The following is a 25,247-nucleotide window of genomic DNA, read 5'->3' as shown; positions in this document are numbered from 1 at the left end:
ATGGATTTCATATAAACTGTAAATTTATATGAAATACAAGCAATATTATAACTTATTAAGATTAATTTACGTCACATTATATAATAATGTTATCAAGTTATATTCGTATATATTTTTAAATTATATAATAATTTACGTCACATTTCAGTACATTGGTTTTCAAACTTGAATTTTCATAAAATTCAGATAAAAATGCGATCTAAATCTCGATCCTTTTGTATCTGTTTACCAAAAAAATCAGCTCAGTCTTCGGCTCTTGGCCTTCCTCTCTCGCATTGTACTTTCTTTGTAATTCTTATGCAATTAGAGCAATAGCAATGGTGGTGTAGTGTAGGCTCAGTGAGTCAACCAGATTCCATTTCTCACTCGGATAATTAACAAAGCTAAAAGGGAAGATCAAATGATACGTAGCAGCATTTTATTAACCGTTTCCTAAAATCTTCTGAGTTGGTGGATTGACGAGTTATATTCGACTCGGGAATGTCTTCTGCGGAAGCTGATTCCCGCGTTAGCCAATTGGTAGTCCCGGCCTTAAAGAAGATCATCAAGGGCGCTTCGTGGCGGAAGCACTCGAAACTCTCTCAGCAATGCAAATCTCTTCTCAAGGAACTCACTTCTCCGATGACGACGCCGTTATCCCCTTCGGATTCGGAGCCGGAAAACTTGATCCCTGACCCAATCAACGACGGAGGACAAGTAGAGTATTCCCTCGCTGAATCGGAATCCATTCTCAGCCCTCTGATCAACGCTTGCGCCACCTCCTTCAACAAGATTGTCGATCCCGCCATTGATTGCATTCAGAAGTTAATCGCAAACGGGTACCTGCGTGGTGAAGCGGACCCCACCGGAGGGCCCGAGGCTCAGCTGTTAGCCAAATTGATTGACTCGGTATGTCAATGCCACGTTTTAGGTGACGACGCCATTGAATTACTGGTATTGAAAACGCTTTTAACTGCGGTAACTTCCTTCTCATTGCGAATTCACAGTGACTGTTTGTTGCGAACTGTGAGAACATCTTATGATATTTACTTAGAGACAAAAAATACCGTTAACCAAATGACTGCGAAAGCTACATTGATTCAAATGTTAGTTGTTGTCTTTAGAAGAATGGAGGAGGACTCTTCAACAGTTCCAGTTCAGCCAATTGTAGTGGCTGAATTGATGGGACCGGTTGAGAAATCGAATGTTGATGGATCAACGACTAACTTTGTTCAAGGGTTTATAACTAAAATTGTGCAGGACATTGATGGAGTGTTCAATCCAGTGACACCAAGTAAGGTTTCTTTAGGTGTCCATGATGGCGCATTTGACACTACTGCCGTTGAAACCACGAATCCTGCCGATTTGCTGGATTCTACTGATAAGGATATGTTGGATGCAAAATATTGGGATATTAGTATGTATAAGACGGCACTAGAAGGGAGGAAAGGGGAGTTGGCAGATGATGAAGCAGAGAAAGATAATGATTTGGAGGTTCAGATTGGAAATAAGTTAAGACGAGATGCATTTCTGGTGTTTAGAGCACTTTGCAAGTTGTCGATGAAGACACCACCTAAAGAGGCTATGGCCGATCCCCAGTTGATGAGAGGGAAGATTTTGGCACTGGAGTTGTTGAAGATTTTTCTGGAAAATGCTGGAGCTGCTTTTAGAACAAGTGAAAGGTATCTTTTGTGTTCCATCTTTGCACATATTTCTTTGGTTTTATTTCTAATTAGCTTTTCCAAAAGTTTCTAATACTTAGGGCTTTAGTTCTGCATTTACTCAAGTTTATGAAAAATATGTATAACTCTTGATATGCCCTCTTAATATTAGTTTGCTGAATAATCTTTAGTATGTGCTGAATATAGGTTATATTCAGAAACAACAGTAAGGTATAAACACCTAGATGACAAGTCTCAAAGGATTGACAAAACCGTTGTAACATTTTTTTAGATTTTGAAACATCTGAGGTGGCTTTTTCTGACAGGTGCGTTAAAGTAACACCTGAGGTGGCTTTTTCCGATTTTGCTGGATATTTTAAATCATATTGTGTTATAGTCTTGTGGTTGTGGACCCTTTGTACATTTACCAACTTGTTCTGGGATGCGTCCTTTTGTTGATCACTTTAATTCCAACCTCTGGTTAATCCGCACAGTGGTAGTGCCTTTGCTTATTGATTTCAGTAACATTGTTGTTTGCATTCATATTCCAGCAGCACCTTTAGTTCTGTATTTGTCTTTATGATTTTATCTCATGTTTATATCGATATCACATCTTTTTGTTCATGCCTTAACATTTGTAGTAGTGGTAGACAGCCTATGTATAATATCTTCAATTTCCTTGATCAAAAGTTACTATTTTATTTCAAATTTCATTTTTGTTTGCTCGCATTACCTGCCCCGATACTTTTAGCCTGAGTTTGAATTTTTCCTATTGGTGAAAATGCTTTTGTTGGTACAGGTGTCGAAACCGTTTTTTCCTTAAAATGGTGAAAAAAGGTGAGATTTAAAAGCCACATTAATTTTTAATTTACCTCTTTCAATTGAGTTTTAATTTAAAACAAATGTGATTTGAAAACCTCTCGTTTCGAAAAATTTTGGATTTCTTTTATGATTAAAAAAAAATACAGTTCAAAGAGTCGCCACCAATATTTGATTAGGGTGTGATTGGGCACCCAAAAATGCTTGTTATTTTAAATAAAAATTAATTTTAATTAAAACAACAAATTGAGGTCTGCGTTACCAAAATCCGAGTTCGGGAGTCGGTTACGTGTGGGGAAGGATTAGCACCCCCACAACGCCCTAAATCAGTACCTAGTCGATTAATTAACGTCTTTGCAATGAACTTTACAAATTCGAACTTTATTTGACTTTTGATCCCATAAAACAATGACGTAAATTTAAAAACATTCAAAAACACTCAAACAAATTAAATTAAAATTACCAAGTCGTTTTAGAAAGATAAAGAATGTTCGATTATTTACAAATATCGAGACCAGATCTTAAAGATATAACAACCTTTTCTCGATATATTTAAATAAACGAACATTTCTTTTTCTCTCGTTCCCAAATTTTAGATGACGAATCAATTTTTGGTTTCACTTTTGGGATACACTTTTATTTTAAAATCATTAAAAGCAGACCTCAAATCAGTTATGACTGCCCACTTAAAACAATTTTAAATTAAAAATGTATTACCCTTAATTCAATTATGTATTATGTCGAGTTATGCAAGTGAGGCTATCATGCAAATTATGCAAAAATGATGTCATGTAAAAATTAATTAAACATGCGATTAAAATAAATAAGTAAATAAATCTAAAGCTAAAATTACTATTAAACAAAGACCACAAAAAAAAACTATCAATGCATTACATATACCAAGATCAACATAAAACTGAGACCACTTGTAAAACTAAAATGAAAACCGAGAAAATGTTATGCCAAATATGCAACATCACATAAACTTAAAATAACATACCCACCTGACTAAAATGTGACATGCAAAAACCTTAAAGTCTAATATCAAAACAACGTAAATTAAACAAATCAATATTTAGGACGAAAATTAAATGAACATAAAATAAATAAACATAATTAGATACATGCAAACTTCTACCTAGGGACTAAAATGTAACATGCAAAAATTAACAATTTAATGTTTAAAACAGCAAAGATTAAATACAAGAATACTTAGGGCTAAAATTAGATGCGAGTAAAATAAAGAGACAAAACTATAAATATGCAAATGTTGATTTATGGACTAAAACGAACATGCAACCATTCAGAAGTTAAATGTCTAAAATAACAAAAACTAAATAACATAACATTTGGGACTGAAAATTAAAACGCATAAAATAAAGATGCAAAGTTGGAAACAGTAAAACATTCGGTTTGGGGACCAAAATGAAAACAAACACAAGAACTATAGGGATTAAACGAAATTCTAAGGACTCGGTGGCTAAAAGCTAATTAACCCTAAAATTTTAACATATAACCTAAATAACAAACCTAACCTAACTTTAAACTAAACACACACAGCCGCAATGCTCTCTTCTTCTCCTCTCTCTACGCCGATCTCTCTACCCTATGTGATAACCTTAAAGCCCTATACGGGCATGATTCACCTCCCCGACCACCGTGATAGTCACCAACGATGAAGCACCCGAACCGACCTAATGAGCCTAGACGCCTCCTTCCTCTCTAACCCTCAACCAAAACGAACGACCAATGCCGCCTATAGACTCCGACGAGGGCCTAAACCAGTAAGGTAAGCTAAGCTGAATCTTTCCTTTAACCTCTCTTCTGATTTTGCTTCTAGTCTAAACAAGATTTCAAAACGTATGAAACCAACATGACTTGGTGTTGAACCAATTTCAGACCATGAACTCGAGAGCTTCGGACCCTAAACACCAAAAAAAAATGAACCAAACGGGACAGAAACCCAACCTGGACGCAGCAAAACTGACATTGATAATCAATCAAAACAGAACCAGAGGTAAATCTAACTGTCTATTTCTATCTTCCTTACCTTTAGTTTGTTTTTTTTTTTGTTTAGAAATAAAAAAACACTCATACAAATTACTAGAATTTGAAATAAAGAGAGAATATACCAAAAGAATGGCTCTTTGCTTGTTATTGCTTTCCTGAAAAACGATGATTGTTACAATGCTTGACCTTGTAATATGGAAATATTGTTTTCCCCTATGCTCGAATTTCCTCACTGAATATTGATGGAATTTCTGCTTGATTAGTTTTGAATCGGACAATAGAACCCCCTTTCTTTCTTTTTTTTATTTTTCTTGTTTCTGGTCGTTTTTGTCTTGATCGTGTTCCTCCGTAATGCTTGCTATTTTTTTTCTGTAATCCTTTTGTTCTCTTTTTCTCTCCCTGTTGATGAATGGTTATATCTAAAAAAAACTGACCATCCCCCATTTACAGTTTTTTTGATAACTCACAATACCCCCACTCTCTACAAACCGTTCCCTCTAGTTTTTTCTGGTTTCTTAACTACCCAAACAAATTAAGCATCTACAGCTGCCCCTCTTTGTTCATTGTCGTGTAACGAGAATAGAGCAAAGATCAAAAGATGACCGAATTTGTCTGGTCTTGAGAATGTTACGTCAGGATAAATACTTGAAAAATCTTCAAATGACGAGCCTGCTCCCTATTCCTTCAGGAAGTATAAGACTCGAATAATCTTCATAAAACGTGTCTGCTCTCTATTCATTCAGAGAGTATAAGACTTGAACAATCTTTAATAAAACGGGTCCGCTCTCTCTTCCTTCAGAGAGTATAGAACTCGAAAAATCTTCAATAAACAGGTCCGCTCCCTATTCTTTCAGGGAGTATAGGACTCAATCTTCAACGAACTAGTCCGCTCCCTATTCCTTCAGAGAGTATAGGACTCAATCTCCAACGAACTTGTCCGCTCCCTATTCATTCAGAGAGTATAGGACTCAATCTTCAACGAACTTGTCCGCTCCCTATTCATTCAGAGAGTATAGGACTCAATCTTCAACGAACTTGTCCGCTCCCTATTCATTCAGAGAGTATAGGACTCAATCTTCAACGAACTTGTCCGCTCCCTATTCATTCAGAGAGTATAGGACTCAATCTTCAACGAACTTGTCCGCTCCCTATTCATTCAGAGAGTATAGGACTCAATCTTCAACGAACTTATTTGCTTCACTACTCTTTCGTGAAGGCTTATAGATGATTTGCTTCAAAGGTCAAACCAGTTATCTTCATCTCGATGCTTTCATATCTTCAATCTTCAACTATCCCTGGGAAACCTGTAGATATTTAAGCCATAATGCGATTATGAATGCCATGATCCTACTCATGCCTAAAATGTATGCAATTATGCAATTCAATGTGTTTTCTTCTTTGTAGGAACTCTATCTCCTTTTGATCTCGATGGAACTCGGCTTCATCTTGGGCACAGAACGTTTGATCAGTTCACCCCAGTCGACAATCTCAATTCCATATCTCTCGCCTTAACAGTACCTTGACTTATTTCTTTCTTGAAACCCGTCAGTATCCCTGACCAACTTCTCGACCAATGATAACCTCCTTGGGTCATCTTTTAATGGCTGAGATTTTCTTTGAATTTGAGGATTTTAGTTTCCCATAGCCACACAAGCTTACATGTTTAAACCATTGTCAACTTCAGAATACCTGCATTTTCCAAAATCTTTTGCACAATAATACAAAATGATCTTATGTACTTCAAGTTAAGCCATATGTTTTAACCTTTCAAAATAAGATGTTTGCAAAAGGGAAACGAACAAGAAAATACATCTCTTTATTTATATAAATACAGAGAATTTTAGGCAACTAAATGGCAAACTTTTAACTGGAAACAGTAAAAGAACAAAAGAGTAGGCGTCTTCAAATATCAATAATGCAAATGCTTTTGAACTGACACGCCGTTAGAATGTCTCGAGTGTAGCTTCTATCAAAAGGATCTCCAAAATTGTGATGTTTACGAGTATGAAGCTACTTCTAAACTCCCAAATCTCTATCATTGGATGCCCTAAACCAGTATTGAATCTCATATACATTCAATTTCTCTTCTGGTTGTTTCAATCGAAACTCATTAATCTTTAGTCTCATTCCTGATCACCAACTGTCATTGTTACTATCCATATCAGGAGCTCTTTCCACTTCCAAAATTGATTCAGAACCTCCACCATGCACGAATTCTGAATTTCAAACTCAACTCAAGTCGCCCTTTGCGAGTTTTCAACTTGAGACCTCCTTTGGTTCCAAGACGCCCTTTTCGGGTTTTCGTCTTGAACCCTCTTTTTATTTCTCTTTTTTTCATTTTTCTCTTTTTATTTTTCTTTCTTTTTTTTCTTTTTTTTATTTCCTTTTTATTTTTTCTCATTTTTTCTTTTCTTCTTTTCTTTTTTTTTTCTCATTTTTATTATTATTATTTTTTCATTTTTCGTTTTTTTTTCTTTTATTTCTTCTTCAAGCGAAATATCTCTTAACAGCGTCGGAATTCACTGGATATGGCAATTCTGATCCGTCCATTTCAGTTAGGACTAGAGCTCCCCCAGAAAAGGCCTTCTTGACAACATAAGGTCCTTCCCAATTGGGCATCCATTTTCCTCTGAAATCCTTCTGAATAGGCAAAATCCTTTTAAGCACCAAATCTCCCTCATGGAATTCTCGAAGGCGAACTTTCTTACCATGTGCCCGTATCATACGTTTTTGGTACATTTGACCATGACAAATAGCTTTCAATCTCTTTTCTTCAATCAAATTCAATTGGTCATACCTAGCTTGGACCCATTCTGCCTCATCAAGCTTTACCTCTGACAAAATCCGAAGTGAGGGAATTTCCACCTCAATAGGTAAGACAGCTTCCATCCCATAAACCAAAGAAAACGGAGTTGCCCAGTTGAAGTCCGTACTGAAGTTCGATAAGCAAACAGAGCAAAGGGCAACTTTCCATGCCAATCCTTATAGGTCTCAGTCATTTTCTCTATGAGCCTTTTGATGTTCTTATTGGCCGCCTCTACTGCCCCATTCATCTTTGGGCGATAAGTGGTGGAATTATGATGCTTTATTTTGAACTGTTTACAGACCGAGTCCATCATCTTATTATTTAAATTCAACGCATTATCGGAGATAATCCTCTCTGGCAAACCATATCTACAAATGATCTCCTTCTTCAAGAATTTACATATTGTAGACTGGGTAACATTTGCGTAAGAAGCCGCTTCTACCCACTTGGTGAAATAATCTATGGCTACCAGAATAAAGCGATGACCATTTGAAGCTTTGGGCGAAATTTGTCCAATAACATCCATGCCCCACATTGAGAATGGCCACGGCGCTGTCATTACATGCAACGGATGAGGAGGAGTATGTATCCTATCTCCATAAATCTGACACTTGTGACATTTTCGGGCATAATTGATACAGTCTGTTTCCATAGTTGACCAATAATACCCAAATCTCATAATCTACCTAGCCATAGCATGCCCATTAGCATGGGTACCACATATTCCCTCATGCACTTCTTCAAGAATCAATTTGGCTTCTTTCGCGTCCACACATCTTAACAAGACTTGATCCAGACTTTTCTTGTATAGGGTCTCACCATCAAGCACATACCCTGATGCCATTCTTCTAATGGTTCTCTTATCATTCTCAGTGGCCTGTTCTGGATAACTCTGATACCTTATATATTGCAAGATATCATAATACCAAGGGTTTCCATCTCCTTCCTCTTCGATATTAAAACAATGGGCTGGATACTCATAAGCTTTCATTTCAATGGGCATCATATTTGAATGCTCGTTCATCTTAAATGCTGCTGCCAGTGTGGCTAAGGCATCTGCCATTTGATTCTCTTCTCTGGGGAGGTAATTGAAAGTTACTTCTTCAAATTCTTCAACAAGCTCCATAACCAACTTACGGTATTCTACAAGCTTGGGATCTTTTGTCTCCCATTCTCCTCTGAGCTGGTATATTACCAAAGCTGAATCTCCATACACCTTGAGCATTTTTACTTTGCGTTCAACAGCAGCTCTAAGACCCAGAACACAAGCTTCATACTCAGCCATATTGTTAGTACAATCAAAATTAAGCCGACTGGTTAAAGGATAATGCTCTCCCTCTGGTGAGACCAAAATTGCCCCGATTCCATGTCCCATGGCATTTGAAGCACCATCGAAGTTCAACTTCCAATATTTACTAGTGGATGCAACTGCTTCTTCTACCGAAATAGCCATTAAATCTTCATCTGGGAAATCAAAGCTCAACGACTCATATTCTTCCGAAGCCCTGCTTGCAATGAATTCCGCTATAGCACTTCCTTTAATTGCCGTCTGGTTTACATACTGGATGTCAAACTCGGACAATAAGATCTGCCAACGAGCTAATCTTCCAGATAATGCAGGCACACCCATTAGATATTTCAAGGGATCAAGCTTGGATATAAGCCAAGTAGTATGATACAACATATATTGCCTAAGCCTTCGGGTAGCCCATACTAAAGCGCAACACAACTTTTCAATGGGTGAGTATCTTGTCTCACATTCAGTGAACTTCTTGCTGAGATAATAGATAGCCCTTTCTTTCTTCTCAGTTTGGTCACGTTGCCCCAGCACACACCCCATTGAATTTTCATAAACCGACAAATACAGAATCAAGGGTTTGCCTGAGATGGGTGGTGCTAAGATCGGAGTGCTTGACAAATATCTTTTCACTGCTTCAAGAGCTCTTTGACAATCCTCACTCCATTCCCTTGAGTTATTCTTGCGAAGAAGGCGGAATATGGGATCACACTTTTCCGTCAGCTGTGAAATAAACCGAGCTATATAATTTAATCTCCCCAAAAATCCTCTGACTTCTTTTTGTGTTCGTGGGGCTGGCAAGTCTTGAATAGCCTTTACTTTATCTGGGTCTATTTCAATTCCTTTTTGGCTTACTACAAATCCCAACAGCTTCCCAGATGTCACCCCAAAAGTACATTTATTTGGGTTGAGTTTTAGCTGGCATCTTTTTAGTCTTTTAAAGAGCTTTCTCAAATTCCCGATATGTTCTTCCTCTGTCTTAGCTTTGACAATCATATCATCAACATAAACTTCTATCTCTTTATGCATCATGTCATGAAATAACGTCACCATGGCCCTTTGATATGTTGCCCCGACATTCTTCAATCCAAACGGGATTACTTTATAGCAAAACGTTCCCCACATGGTAACGAACGTCATTTTTTCCATATCTTCAGGGTTCATCTTAATTTGATTATAGCCAGAGAAACCATCCATAAAAGAGAACAAAGAATTTCCAGCAGTATTATCCACTAGAGTGTCTATATGTGGCAAGGGAAAATTATCCTTTGGACTAGCTCGGTTGAGATCTCTGTAGTCAACACACATTCGAACTTTCCCATCATTCTTCAGTACTGGGACAATATTAGCTACCCATTCAGGATATTTGGCCACTTTAAGAAACCCGGCATCAAATTGTTTTTTCACTTCCTCTTTAATTTTGAGCAGCATCTCAGGTCTCATTCTTCTCAGTTTTTGCTGTACCGGTTTACATTCAGGCTTTATTGGCAGTTTGTGAACAACCAACTCTGTATCTAAACCCGTCATATCTTCGTATGACCAAGCAAACACATCCTTGTATTCTTGAAGCAATTCTATCAAATCTTGTCGACCTCCAACTGACAGAGTGGTACCAATCTTTACTTATCTCTTATCCTCATCCGTCCCCAAATTCAAAATCTCAGTAGGCTCTTTATGAGGTAGAATCTGGTTATCTTCATTCTCCACCATTTTTAACAATTCAGAAGGTAGTTCACATCCTTCATCATCATCACAATCTTCGATTTCCCCTTGACATATAGGCTTCTCGAAATCAATCTCCGGGTCAGAGTCATTGGCATTCATATTATTGATATCTGAGCTCCTGAAAAAATAATGAAAGAGAAGATATATATACATATATAAATATGGGAGAATCTTTTCCCATATAAATAAATAGAAAGAAATAAATACATACATATATACAATAATGAATGAATGAATGAAATGCATGGGAAAATGTTTGCCATTTGGAACTAACAGAATGCATCTTTTATTGAAAGCAAGAAAAAACAGACAGCTTAACCCTTTACATAAAATCACCTATTGCCCCAGGGTATGAACAACAAGGAGAAAGTTCCAGTGCATTACTCTGTAACAGATTTATAAATTACAGGCAGTTCTTTCGCGGTCCAATTGTTCAACACGAAGCCCGGCGGTGCAGGATAAATGCCCATAACTCTCATTTCCTCAAATTCATCATCAGTTATAACGTTAATGCCTAAATCTCCCAAGGCATCCTCAACCATCACCTCAGTATTCCTTGAATTCCCTTGAAACATATGTCCCCCAGATATGAAAATGCTACTCAACGGCGGGAAGATCATGGGTTCCCAGCTAAGGTCTTCACCAGCCAATCTGGCCTTTCTCATTTCCTGACCCTTTTTAATTCTCCTCAGCTTATCCATCGGCGTTGGCTGATACCCCAAACCAAATCGATCTCTTTTAGTAACAGGGCATATTGGATTCACTGGTCCTTGCAACTGTCGACCTAACCCCTTTCCAACTTTTGCTCCTCTTTCAAGAGTCAATTTGAGCCCCATCTTGGTACAGTTTGACAACCGAGGCCTTGGTATCTTCTTGCCTTCGGCCACAAACGTAGCATTGACAAACTCCAACGATCTGAAAGAACACTCGATCGCTTGCTCATCCACTTCAATGTACGGAGCAGTAGTAGAAACAGAAGCAATAATGTCCTCTTCAGCATGAATACATACCAACCTTCCATCAATCACAAATTTCAGTCTCTGGTGCAATGTGTATGGAACTGCACCGGCCTGATGAATCCAAGGCCTTCCCAACAAACAATTGTACGTAGGCATAATGTCCATTACGAGAAATTCCACTTCATAAGTTGCTGGACCAATATTCAGAGGAACATCAATCTTGCCCAACACTTCTCTTTTAGTCCCATCGAAAGCTCGAACCACACTTTGACAGGTTCTCATAAGTGTACTATCTAATGGAAGCTTCTTTAGAGTCACTAAAGGCATCACATTCAAAGCTGAACCATTATCAACCAAGACCCGGGACAACACATACCCTTTACATTTAACTGTAATGTGCAAAGCCTTCTGACTACCAATTATCCCATAAGGGATCTCATCCTCAGAAAAAGATAAAAAATTATCAGCTTGTATATTGGAAACTAACTGATCCAACTTTTCAATGGGCAACTCTTTCGGAACAAAAGTCTGGTTCAAAACCTTTAACAGAGCATTCCTATGGGCCTCTGAACTCAAAAGTAATGATAAAACAGAAATACGGGCAGTCAACTTGTGTAACTGTTCCACAACACTGTATTCAATGTGTTTCAGAAACTTCAAAAATTCTACCGCTTCACTCTCGGTTACTGGTTCATTAATAACAGGCTTATCCTCTTCTATCTGCACATCCACTTTTTTCCCTTTATCAACAGCAACCTTCTTCTCAGACTCTTTAGGTGGATTAAGAGAATAACGCCTACCGCTTCTAGTAAAGCGTCCCACCTCATCTACTTCCTCATTCTCTTTTGTTACATCTCCCATCTGGCAATCATATCTCCAAGGCACTTGTTTATTATCCCGATATGAGAATGGAGATGGAGGTGTAATAACCACTTTCGGGGCTACCTTCTCAGCAACTCAATTTTTGGGAGTAATAATTAGAGGACAACTGGCATTGTATACCCCTTTAGACGATCCTTCTGAAGCGCAAACTTCCGCTTCCTCTTCTTCAGCAATTTCTCTAAAGAACTCAATTTCTTTATTGTCCATCATGTCTTGTACCAAAGATAGGAAATCAGGACATTGCTGAATATTGTGTCCTTCACTGTTATGATACAGACATACCTCTCCACTGTTAAACTGTTCACCTGTCAAACTGGGCTTCAACAATCCTACCTTGACCATCTGGCACCACACCCAACTCATGGGTGATACTACATCACTAACATTCCTTACAATTCTCTTTCTTTTTTCTTCAGTAATCGCATTAACTCCTACCCCTGCATGGCTTGGCAACGGATTCTGAGCTATATTTGGCTTCTCACTGTCACCAAAGTTGATGACATTCCTCGTTCTCAAAGCTTGGACAACCTTCTTAAAAGCAGTACAATTCTCAATGGAATGCCCAGGGTTCCCTGCATGGTACTCACACTGAGCACTAGCATCATACCATTTGGGAAAAGGAGGTTGCATTGGTGTCACGTGATATGGTGAAACCACATGTCGATCATACAAAATCTGAAACAATTCCTTATAAGTCATCGGGATGGGGTCAAATTGAAGCCTCTCTCTCCTCTAGTCCCTTGCCCCTTGTCTATTATCATTTTGTGTTGACGACCCTGCTCCTTGAGGACGGGAAACAGTGATGTTATTAGAATCGTACTGCCTCACATTACTGACTTCGCTTTCCTTTTTCCTCGTTGGTGGCCTCTTACTAGACTCTCCTCCTTCGAGCTTTCCACTCTTAATCGCCATTTCAATCATTTCCCCTGCTGTAACCACATCAGCAAAACTTCGATAAGGATTACCGATAAGATGCGAGAAAAAAGGAGCCTTTAAGGTGTTGACAAAAAGCATATTTGTTTCCTCCTCTTCCAATGGCGGGTGGACTTGCACCGCTACATCTCTCCATCTTTGAGCATATTGTCTAAAACTCTCGTTAGACTTCTTTTCCATTCCTTGCAACATCATTCTGTTTGGCCTAACATCTTTTACATGTTTGTATTGCTCAAGAAAGGACTTAGCCAAGTCCTTCCACGATTTAATATTAGCTTTACTCAGCTGGTTATACCACCGGATTGCCGAGCCAGTTAAGCTTTCCTGAAAGCAGTGTATCAACAATTGATCGTCCCCTATATATCCGGTCATATTCCTACAAAACATTGTGATATGTGCAGAGGGGCACCTGGTACCATCAAACTTTTCAAAGTCAGGAACTTTAAACTTTGGAGGCAAGACCAGATCAGGAACTAGACTTAACTCATTTGCGTCAAATCCATAGACACTGGTATCTTCCTTCATGGCTTTGACCTCTCTTTCTAATTGCTTCCATTTCTCTTCCAACAGATTGTTTTGGTCATTCTTGGCTTCTTCATCAAGGTCCGGAACTTGATGATATTGATGTTCTTCCTGATACGAACTAGATCCAGGCTGTACGTTAACAGAAGCACCGACTGGATTAATGTGCACCTTCCCGACATGAACAGGGGTCACTTGAACATTCTGAGATTGTTTTGGGGTTAACCCTGGATGATGAAGTGGGTCTTCAGTTACACCTTCTGGCATAGGGCTTTTCCCATGTTCTGGATTTCTTCCATCCAACATACTCGCAAACTTGGCAAACATCTCCTTTTGGGCATTCATCATATCTTCTTGCATTTTCTTGATATTATCTTGTAACTCCGACTGAGCCTTCTCAATTTGGGCAAGTTTGTCTTCCATAACTTTCTTCCTGGTTCTGTAGATATACTTGGGATTTTCCAGTATTACTCTGTCATAGAGTCATTTTGTTATCGCTGATATTTATTAATGAATATGAAACATATGATTATGAATGAATAAAATGCGATGCAAAAATTAAATGCATTAAAAATGCATATGCAAAATGCAGGGTGTTGATCCTGGAACGACTCCTTAGAACAACTCTTTATATTAGAACGACGTTCAATTACAAAGTTGAAACATATCACAAATAAATTTGCACCATCTCTCCTATTTCTTGTACGTGTGCTAGTAACTCTACAATCTTCTGGTTTTCTTCAGCCTCGGGATCCAGTTCTTCAGTCACATCAGCAGCTTCCTCAGATAGAATGACCAAATATTGAGCTATTCCCTGTGCGTGGTCTAGGTAACAAGCAATAAAGTCCTCTATTTGCTTAACTCTCGCCTGAGCTCGCTCCCATCGAAAACGCCACTGTATATCCCCCTCATAAGGAACTATCGATAGCTCACTTGCTTGCCTCTGAAAATCTTGAACCATGGCTTCAAGCTTGCTCACTTGTCTCTTCAAACTTTCAACCTCCCCACGGCTCGAGCTACCTTCCTTGTTTCGATGTCGTCGTAATGCAGTCTCTAAACTTGAAATTTTCTCCTTCAACTTTTCATTCTGGGCTTGACTCTTTCGTAACCGCTGCTCTAAAGAATCCTTTTCTTTCGATAAAATTTTCACTTGGTGCTTGCTTTGCTTGAGCTCTTCTTGACTCTCTCCGGCTACCCTTTTGAGGCTCGCCACCTCTTGCCTCAATTCAACAGACTTACTCGAGCTAAAACCTGTCTGAGCTTTTACCATTCGCTGATAAGTTGACCGAAGATCGTCAAAGTCTAGCCAAAGTTGCTTCTCTACTTTTTCAATTCGATCTGCTCTACTCTTCTGAATGTCAATCTCTAATCCCTTTTGATACACTTCATCTTCTAGCTTCTGCAAAGTCATTCTCCATTGTCTTCGTTCTGCTTCGAAATCGCGCTTGGCTAACTCTAATGGAGATGGCACCACTCTCAACTGTTCCTCCACCGGCTGAATATTTTCAGGATTCACCATCGGGATATTGTCATTTACTCGACCGCTTCTCCAATGCTCGTACTCTTGAGACAACTCGAGATCATAGGTAAACAAATTCACGCGACGAGTTTGCTTCCAGGCCTCAGCAACCCCTTTAACTTTACCCTTATACTGATCTCCTTTGAATGCAAAATCCGACCCTACCAAGTCCCATGTGGCTGGAATGAACTGCCTTGACCCATACTGTCTGGAGACTAGTAGCGGTGCATACCCAACAGAACCCCATATACCTGGCAAAGGAACCCAATCTCGCTCTCCACATCGGTAAAGTATATCCGAAGAGGTATTCCACGAAACTCGCCATAAAATATCTCCATCCCTGATATCCTTGAAGATGACCATCCATTTTTCTTCGGTAAAACCCCCAGGCCACTCTTTAGAAAGAAAATCCTTCAAAGGTGAGAAACCGTCTAGAAATACTCATCCTGGTGCTCTTTCAACATGTTTGAAATGACTCAGAATCCACACTAGCAGCAAAGGCGCACATCCTATAAAGCGTCATTCTCCCTCGCGCCTACAAGAACTCAAAGACCGGAACGTCTCAGCTAGAATAGCTGGAACAGGATCCACGCGCTTGTCTAATCTTTCAAACAGGTCAACAACTGATACGTCTACATATCCTAACACTTTTGGAAAAATAACAAGCCCATAAATCCCTAAAGCAAACAAGTCAAGCTTCTTTCTCTTATCAGGATGATGAGCAATTACTTCTTTCAGAGCAGCCCAAGAGATGCACTCACTGTCTCCCTTCTTCTTAATGTTTCTGATTACCCAATCTTCACTCATTCCGGTCATCAATAGTAATTTCTTCTTAAATGAAGGAGTGACTGGCAGCTTGGTATATACTCTATCCATCTGTGACCTCGAACAACGGACCAAAGCTTGATATTCCTCTATTGTTGGTGTCAGGTCCACCCTACCAAATGTGAAACAGCTATAAGCCGGATTCTAGAACTGCGCCAACGCTCTAAACAGATTTCGGTCAATAGAAACATCCAGAAGATAAGGAATATCGTCGTACAACTGATAAAACATCTCCTTATCGGCTGCTTCCCATCTTCCCCATATCTCTCTTAGCTCACTCAGATCATTCTGGCGTACGTTGATGTGAGTGTAACCAAATAACTCTGACACATATCCAGGCATCACGCTGTCTCCATTGGTCAATTGGGACTGTTCCGACCACCTCAAAACATCTGCATTGTCCTCAACCTTTCTCTGAACCGTTTGTTCCATATTACTGGCCTTCTATATGGACATCGACCCCAAATCAACACCATGTAATGGATCGTGCAATGCAAAACATAAAAAAAAACAAGGCAAAGATAACAAAAGATCGGTTAGTAAACATAAAGCCATTAAGTCGGGATAATAATTTATTCAAGAATCCTACCCACACATGCTGGCTACCCAATCATGCTTTATCAGATCGTACCCAACATGATATCTACCCCCATGCTTTGTTATCCATAAAAAGAAATCCTAACCGCATGATATCTAATTCGCATGCTTATTCAAAAATAAACCTAACCGCATGATATCTAGTTCGCATGCATTTATTCGAAAAAACGAAAATAAATGACTCAAAAAAGCTTTTCCTTGTGTACCCTCCTCACGGGATTCTTAAGGTTCGGGTTTGGTTCAACCTAAGTTCGGGCTCTATGTTCACTATATGCCGGGTTAGGTTCTAAAGTAATAGGTTCTCGAATTGTCCTTGCCGGTGCCCCCTTGGGCTGCCGAACCCTCAATCCTGGCCCATCACAGGCTTTAGGGGATCGAGTTCAATTTCGAGGGAACACACCTCCTTATGTCCATGCGGAGGTGATTACCATCACGAGGACCATAAGGCGTGAGTTCCAAGAGCGATCCACTATCCCATGCGGAGGTGAAAACCACACGAGGGCATAGTCTCTCACTCCTACTTAAATAGGACGGAGCGGGGTTTTAGCTCATGTTATGATAATGCAGCTGTGCAGTGTGTGAGGAAAAAGCGAAAAAAAATCAATAAAAACACTCAAAATCAATTCCCAAAACACACAATTATTCTGAAATCATTAGCAAACAGATCAGTACAACTATTTAATTGTCAATCAAATTAAATTAAAGAAATCAAAATACAAACAAAACTTATTAAAAACCAAACAAGGGATCAAAAATCAAATTAAAACGAATTTGTAATTTTCAATTGCAAAGACAATTAATTAATCGACTATCGGCTTGACTCTCTAAAAAAAGTCCCCAGTGGAGTCGCCAAGCTGTCGAAATGATTTTTCCTTAAAGGTGAGATTTTGAAAACCACATTAATTTTTAATTTACCTCTTTCAATTGAGTTTTAATTTAAAACAAATGTGAGTTGAAAACCTCTCGTTTCGAAAAAATTTGGATTTCTTTTATGATTAAAAAAAATACAGTTCAAAGAGTCGCCACCAATCTTTGATTAGGGTGTGATTGGGCACCCAAAAATGCTTGTTATTTTAAATAAAAATTAATTTTAATTAAAACAACAAATTGAGGTATGCGTTACCAAAATCCGAGTTCGGGAGTCGGTTACGTGTGGGGAAGGATTAGCACCCCCACAACGCCCTAAATCGGTACCTAGTCGATTAATTAACGTCTTTGCAATGAACTTTACAAATTCGAACTTTATTTGACTTTTGATCCCATAAAACAATGACGTAAATTTAAAAACATTCAAAAACACTCAAACAAATTAAATTAAAATTACCAAGTCGTTTTAGAAAGATAAAGAATGTTCGATTATTTACAAATATCGAGACCAGATCTTAAAGATATAACAACCTTTTCTCGATATATTTAAATAAACGAACATTTCTTTTTCTCTCGTTCCCAAATTTTAGATGACGAATCAATTTTTGGTTTCACTTTTGGGATACACTTTTATTTTAAAATCATTAAAAGCAGACCTCAAATCAGTTATGACTGCCCACTTAAAACAATTTTAAATTAAAAATGTATTACCCTTAATTCAATTATGTATTATATCGAGTTATGCAAGTGAGGCTATCATGCAAATTATGCAAAAATGATGTCATGTAAAAATTAATTAAACATGCGATTAAAATAAATAAGTAAATAAATCTAAAGCTAAAATTACTATTAAACAAAGACCACAAAAAAAACTATCAATGCATTACATATACCAAGATCAACATAAAACTGAGACCACTTGTAAAACTAAAATGAAAACCGAGAAAATGTTATGCCAAATATGCAACATCACATAAACTTAAAATAACATACCCACCTGACTAAAATGTGACATGCAAAAACCTTAAAGTCTAATATCAAAACAACGTAAATTAAACAAATCAATATTTAGGACGAAAATTAAATGAACATAAAATAAATAAACATAATTAGATACATGCAAACTTCTACCTAGGGACTAAAATGTAACATGCAAAAATTAACAATTTAATGTTTAAAACAGCAAAGATTAAATACAAGAATACTTAGGGCTAAAATTAGATGCGAGTAAAATAAAGAGACAAAACTATAAATATGCAAATGTTGATTTATGGACTAAAACGAACATGCAACCATTCAGAAGTTAAATGTCTAAAATAACAAAAACTAAATAACATAACATTTGGGACTGAAAATTAAAACGCATAAAATAAAGATGCAAAGTTGGAAACAGTAAAACATTCGGTTTGGGGACCAAAATGAAAACAAACACAAGAACTATAGGGATTAAACGAAATTCTAAGGACTCGGTGGCTAAAAGCTAATTAACCCTAAAATTTTAACATATAACCTAAATAACAAACCTAACCTAACTCTAAACTAAACACACACAGTCGTAATGCTCTCTTCTTCTCCTCTCTCTACGCCGATCTCTCTACCCTCTGTGATAACCTTAAAGCCCTATACGGGCATGATTCACCTCCCCGACCACCGTGATAGTCACCAACGATGAAGCACCCGAACCGACCTAATGAGCCTAGACGCCTCCTTCCTCTCTAACCCTCAACCAAAACGAACGACCAATGCCGCCTATAGACTCCGACGAGGGCCTAAACCAGTAAGGTAAGCTAAGCTGAATCTTTCCTTTAACCTCTCTTCTGATTTTGCTTCTAGTCTAAACAAGATTTCAAAACGTATGAAACCAACATGACTTGGTGTTGAACCAATTTCAGACCATGAACTCGAGAGCTTCGGACCCTAAACACCAAAAAAAATGAACCAAACGGGACAGAAACCCAACCTGGACGCAGCAAAACTGACCTTGATAATCAATCAAAACAGAACCAGAGGTAAATCTAACTGTCTATTTCTATCTTCCTTACCTTTAGTTTGTTTTTTTTTGTTTAGAAATAAAAAAACACTCATACAAATTACTAGAATTTGAAATAAAGAGAGAATATACCAAAAGAATGGCTCTTTGCTTGTTATTGCTTTCCTGAAAAACGATGATTGTTACAATGCTTGACCTTGTAATATGGAAATATTGTTTTCCCCTATGCTCGAATTTCCTCACTGAATATTGATGGAATTTCTGCTTGATTAGTTTTGAATCGGACAGTAGAACCCCTTTCTTTCTTTCTTTTTTATTTTTCTTGTTTCTGGTCGTTTTTGTCTTGATCGTGTTCCTCCGTAATGCTTGCTATTTTTTTTTCTGTAATCCTTTTGTTCTCTTTTTCTCTCCCTGTTGATGAATGGTTATATCTAAAAAAAACTGACCATCCCCCATTTACAGTTTTTTTGATAACTCACAATACCCCACTCTCTACAAACCGTTCCCTCTAGTTTTTTCTGGTTTCTTAACTACCCAGACAAATTAAGCATCTACAACAGGTTTTTAGGTGCCATAAAAGAGTACTTGTGTCTGTCACTGTTGAAGAACAGTGCTTCAACTCTTATGGTTGTTTTCCAGCTTTCTTGCTCCATTTTCATTAGTCTGGTGTCGAGGTTTCGAGCTGGCCTGAAAGCCGAGATTGGAGTATTTTTTCCTATGATTGTTCTGAGGGTCTTGGAAAATATTGCTCAACCTAATTTTAAGCAAAAGATGATAGTTCTACATTTTCTGGATAAACTTTGTGTTGATTCACAAATCTTAGTAGATATCTTTATTAACTATGACTGCGATGTCAATTCGTCAAACATATTTGAGAGGTATTTTCTCTACTTCATAATTTTATCAAACTTAAGAAACTACGTCTGTTAGAAGTTAATTCCTCTGAATATTTCCCATTTTTTCCCTTATGGTTCTTTCCAGAATGGTCAATGGACTTCTGAAAACAGCTCAAGGTGTTCCTCCTGGTACAGTGACAACACTATTGCCTCCCCAGCAAGCAGTCATGAAACTTGAAGGTATAAAAGTTTTAGTGGCTTCTTTGAAATCAATGGGAGACTGGATGAACAGTCAGTTGCCCATTCCAGATTCTGAATCTACCAAGAGATTTGAAGCAGCTGAGAACAGTCTTGAACCTGGAAATGTCCGCATGGACAATGGGAATATGGATGAGCCCGTTGAAGGATCAGATTCTCATTCTGAAGCCCTAAATGAAGCTTCTGGCATTTTAACAATCGAGCAGCGTCGAGCTTACAAGCATGAACTTCAGGTATATCTCCAGATTATGTATAGTAAACTGGTCTGATTGTCTTCGTTTTAGCTGATCGTGATTCCTGAAACCTTATATAAAATTCCTGGCAGGAAGGTATATCTCTTTTTAATCGGAAGCCTGAAAAAGGAATTGAATTTCTTATCAAAGAAAAAAAGGTTGGTGACTCTCCGGAGGAGATAGCTGCTTTTCTTAAAAATACATCTGGTCTGAAGAAAACCTTGATTGGTAATTATCTTGGAGAGAGGGAAGATTTATCTCTGAAAGTGATGCATGCCTATGTTGACTCCTTTGACTTTCAAGGAATGGAGTTTGATGAGGCAATCCGAGCCTTTTTGCAAGGTTTCAGATTGCCTGGTGAGGCACAAAAGATTGATCGAATCATGGAAAAGTTCGCCGAGCGCTATTGCAAATGTAACCCAAAGGCTTTCATCAGCGCTGATACAGCATATGTCCTCGCTTACTCTGTCATAATGCTCATAACCCTATGGTTAAGAACAAGGTGCATATACATTCTCTCTCTGATCTTGTTTCCATTTAGTACTTGAAAATTGATCAAGTTCTTCCTTTTCCTAAATTGAAATGTGCAGTGTCAGCTGAAGATTTCATAACAAACAATCGGGGCATAGATTATGGGAAAGATTTGCCAGAAGAATACTTAAGATCATTATTTGAACGTATATCAAGAAATGAGATCAAAATGAAAGACGATGACCTGTCTGCGCAACAGAAACAGTCGGTGAACTCCAACAGAATTTTAGGCATAGACAGTATCTTGAATCTTGTTATACGCAAGCATGATGAAGACCAGCATATGGAGACCAGTGATGATCTTATCAGGCACATGCAAGAACAATTTAAAGAGAAAGCTCGTAAATCCGAGTAAGATCAACAAGCATTTGAGCTTTTATGTTGATGCCCTACCATAGAGAGATTCCTGTTTGACTGTATCTAGCGGAACCATCTTACGGGGTCTTTCTTTTTAAAACTACTTTTATGCCTTGGTATTTCGTTGGAATACGACGAAATTCTGCAAATTTTCATCATTTCTTTACGTGGTTTAAGCTTAATTAATGTGCTATGATGATGTAAATATAATCTTCCATTGTAACGTCAATTTGTAGGTCAGTTTATTATGCAGCCACAGATGTGGTGATTCTGAGATTCATGGTCGAGGTATGCTGGGCTCCTATGTTGGCTGCGTTCAGTGTGCCACTTGACCAAAGCCACGATGAAGTAGTAACGGCTTTGTGTATTGAAGGCTTCCGCAGTGCAATACACGTCACTGGTGTGATGTCCATGAAGACTCATAGAGATGCATTTGTGACTTCATTAGCAAAGTTTACATCACTGCACTCTCCTGCAGATATAAAACAGAAAAATATAGATGCAATCAAGGTTAGTAGTTTTCTTATGCTATGAATATTTTGTTAGTGAGCCCCAATATTTGAACAATGCAAAAAATTTCTATTTTGATTATGGACCTATCATAGAATTTTCCTTCTACATTGTTAACAGGCAATAGTTACAATTGCAGCTGAAGATGAAGATTATTTACAAGAAGCTTGGGAGCATGTTTTGATTTGCGTTTCACGGTTTGAGCATTTGCATCTCTTGGGAGAGGGCGCTCCTCCAGATGCCACTTTCTTTTCCTTTTCTCAGAATGAATCAGAAAAATCTAAGCAAGCGAAGTCGCCCGTCCTTCCCGTTTTAAAGAAGAAGGGTTCGGGAAGAATTCAGTATGCTGCTTCTGCTGTGATGAGGGGCTCATATGATAGTGCTGGTATTGGAGGTACCATTGGGACAGTCACATCTGAACAGATGAACAATTTAGTCTCCAAATATTCACACGTAGTCAAAACTTGAATAGCGAAGCTATAATAGACTTTGTTAGGGCTCTTTGCAAGGTTTCCATGGAGGAATTACGATCTATATCCGACCCTCGAGTTTTTAGCCTTACGAAAATTGTTGAGATTGCGTAAGAATCATCCTACTTCTCTTCTTTTGGTCTGATCTTAATGCCAGTTAAGTTGTTTATGCTCAAATTTTCTGATCTACAGGCACTATAACATGAACCGGATCCGACTTGTATGGTCAAACATCTGGCTTGTCCTCTCTGATTTCTTCGTGACCATTGGCTGTTCCGAAAACCTATCGATCGCGATTTTTTCCATGGACTCTTTACGACAGCTATCGATGAAATTTTTGGAGCGAGAAGAGTTGGCTAATTATAATTTCCAGAATGAATTTATGAAGCCTTTTGTTATTGCCATGCAGAAGACTAACGCTGTCGAAATCCGAGAATTAATCATCAGATGTGTCTCTCAGATGGTGTCGTCTCGAGTCCATCATGTTAAATCAGGATGGAAGAGCATGTTCATGGTATTGAATTTTTCTTATAACTATCATATCTTAAATATTTAATTAATTTATTATTGAACTGATAAATCTTTCCTCAGGTTCTCACTACTGCAGCTTATGACAGCCACAAGAACATTTTACTGCTATCCTTTGAAATAACAGAAAAGATTATTTGAGACAATTTCCCATACATAACCGAAACGGAAACAACCACCTTCACAGATTGTGTGAATTGCCTAATTGCATTCACCAACAACAGATTCAGCAAAGACATTAGTCTCAATGCAATTGCTTTTCTGCGATTCTGTGCCTCGAAACTCGCCGAAGGAGATCTCGGCTCCTCGTCTATGAATAGGGATAAGGAATCAGGGGATACTTCTCAATCTTCACCTCACAAGGGAAGTAATGAAAGGCAAGAAAATGGAGAGTTGATGGATAAGGATGATCATCTCTATTTTTGGTTACCTTTGTTGGCCGGTAAGGAGAAATGAACTAGTTGTTTCGATGTTACTCGGCATTTGAATTTGCTCGGTTTTTCGAAATTTTAAAAGTACATTTATCTTCATGCTCTAGAACTGCATATATTTTCTGCAATTACATTGTGTTTCGTTGTACAGGTTTATCGAAACTTGGCTTTGATCCAAGAACTGAGATTAGGAAGAGTGCTTTACAAGTGCTGTTCGAAACTTTGCGCAACCATTGCCATCTCTTCTCACTACCTCTATGGGAAAAAGTGTTCGAATCTGTCCTTTTTCCGATATTTGAATATGTGTGCCATGCTATTAATCCATCAGGTGATGACCTACCTGAGCAGGGAATCGATGGCGACATGAGCGAGATCGATCAAGATGGATGGCTCTACGAGTCTTGTACGCTGGCACTTCAATTACTCGTCGATCTTTTCGCTAACTTTTATCATACCGTCAATCCACTTTTAAGGAAGGTTCTCTCTTTACTCTTAAGTTTTATCAAGCGTCCTCACCAAAGCCTAGCTGGTATCGGAATTGCAGCGTTTGTACGTTTGACGAGTAATGCCAGTGATCATTTCCTCGAGGAGCAGTGGCTAGAAGTTGTTTCTTCATTAAAAGAAGCAGTTAATGCAACACTTCCTGATTTCTCTTACTTTGTTAGCGGGGATGGCACGCTTGAAGGCAATGAATATGCACCTAACAACCAAAGTAAAGAGGCCTCACATGGTTCTGGCTCGTCTCGTGATGATACAGAGAGCCCGAGAATGCGACGTCTTCGTGATTCTTTGTCCGATGCAAAGTGTCGAGCTGCCGTTCAGCTTTTATTGGTTCAGGCAGCGATGGAAATTTATAACATGTATCGAGCTCGCCTCTCGGCTAAGAACATCTTAGTCCTCTTTGATGCAATATGCTCACCAGATCAACAACGATGCTATATTACGTACCAAGTTACAAGAGTTTGGCCATATGACACAAATGCAGGATCCTCCGTTATTGTGTCTTGAGAACGAGTCGTACCAATTTTGCCTTACGTTCTTGCATAATCTGATATCGGATAGGCCTCTGAGTTTCGATGAGGCTGAAGTAGAATCACATCTTGTCGATCTATGCCAGGAGGTGTTACTGTTTTATATCAAAACCGCAAGCTCCGAACAGACTCCCAAAACATATCCCAATGGCCAAACGCAGTGGTTGATTCCTTTAGGTTCCGGAAAACAAAAAGAACTCGCCGCACGTGCACCTCTCGTGGTATTGACTCTCCAGACCATACGTAGCGTGGGAGACGCCTTGTTCGAGAAGAACTTAACTAAGTTCTTCCCTCTTCTTTCGAGCTTGATAAGTTGTGAGCATGGGTCAAATGAAGTTCAGCTAGCTGTTAGTGAGATGCTCAACTCCTCAGTTGGTCCGCTTTTGCTTCAAGCGTGTTGATCTTAGGCGAAATTGGAGGGATGTTATTTGGATATTTATATTTAATCATATTCCATATACGAATTTGATTCTTTGAAAATTAAAATATATATATATATATTAGTGTCGGATGCATTCATGTTCTAACGCACACACTTGAGTTTGAGTAGCACAAAACTTTGTTTTCTCCTTTACTCAATAATAATTGACATTCCAAAAGTTCTAGTTGATTTCAAGTTGATTAGTGCTTTTAAATCCGTCGAATTAAGTTGGTATCGTGTTAGTAAATAT

General features: G+C 38.4%; 1 pseudogene; it reads left to right on the top strand.

Annotated features, from left to right (window-relative positions):
* Positions 1-480: 480 nt before the first annotated feature.
* Positions 481-24,977, top strand: LOC120189133 (annotated as a pseudogene).
* The last annotated feature ends 270 nt before the right edge of the window (positions 24,978-25,247 follow it).

Source organism: Hibiscus syriacus, unplaced genomic scaffold, assembly GCF_006381635.1.
Source record: "Hibiscus syriacus cultivar Baekdansim isolate YM2019G1 unplaced genomic scaffold, ASM638163v2 tig00116951_pilon, whole genome shotgun sequence".
In the NCBI taxonomy this organism is placed as follows: domain Eukaryota; kingdom Viridiplantae; phylum Streptophyta; class Magnoliopsida; order Malvales; family Malvaceae; genus Hibiscus; species Hibiscus syriacus.
This window is presented reverse-complemented; position numbering and strand designations above follow the sequence as displayed.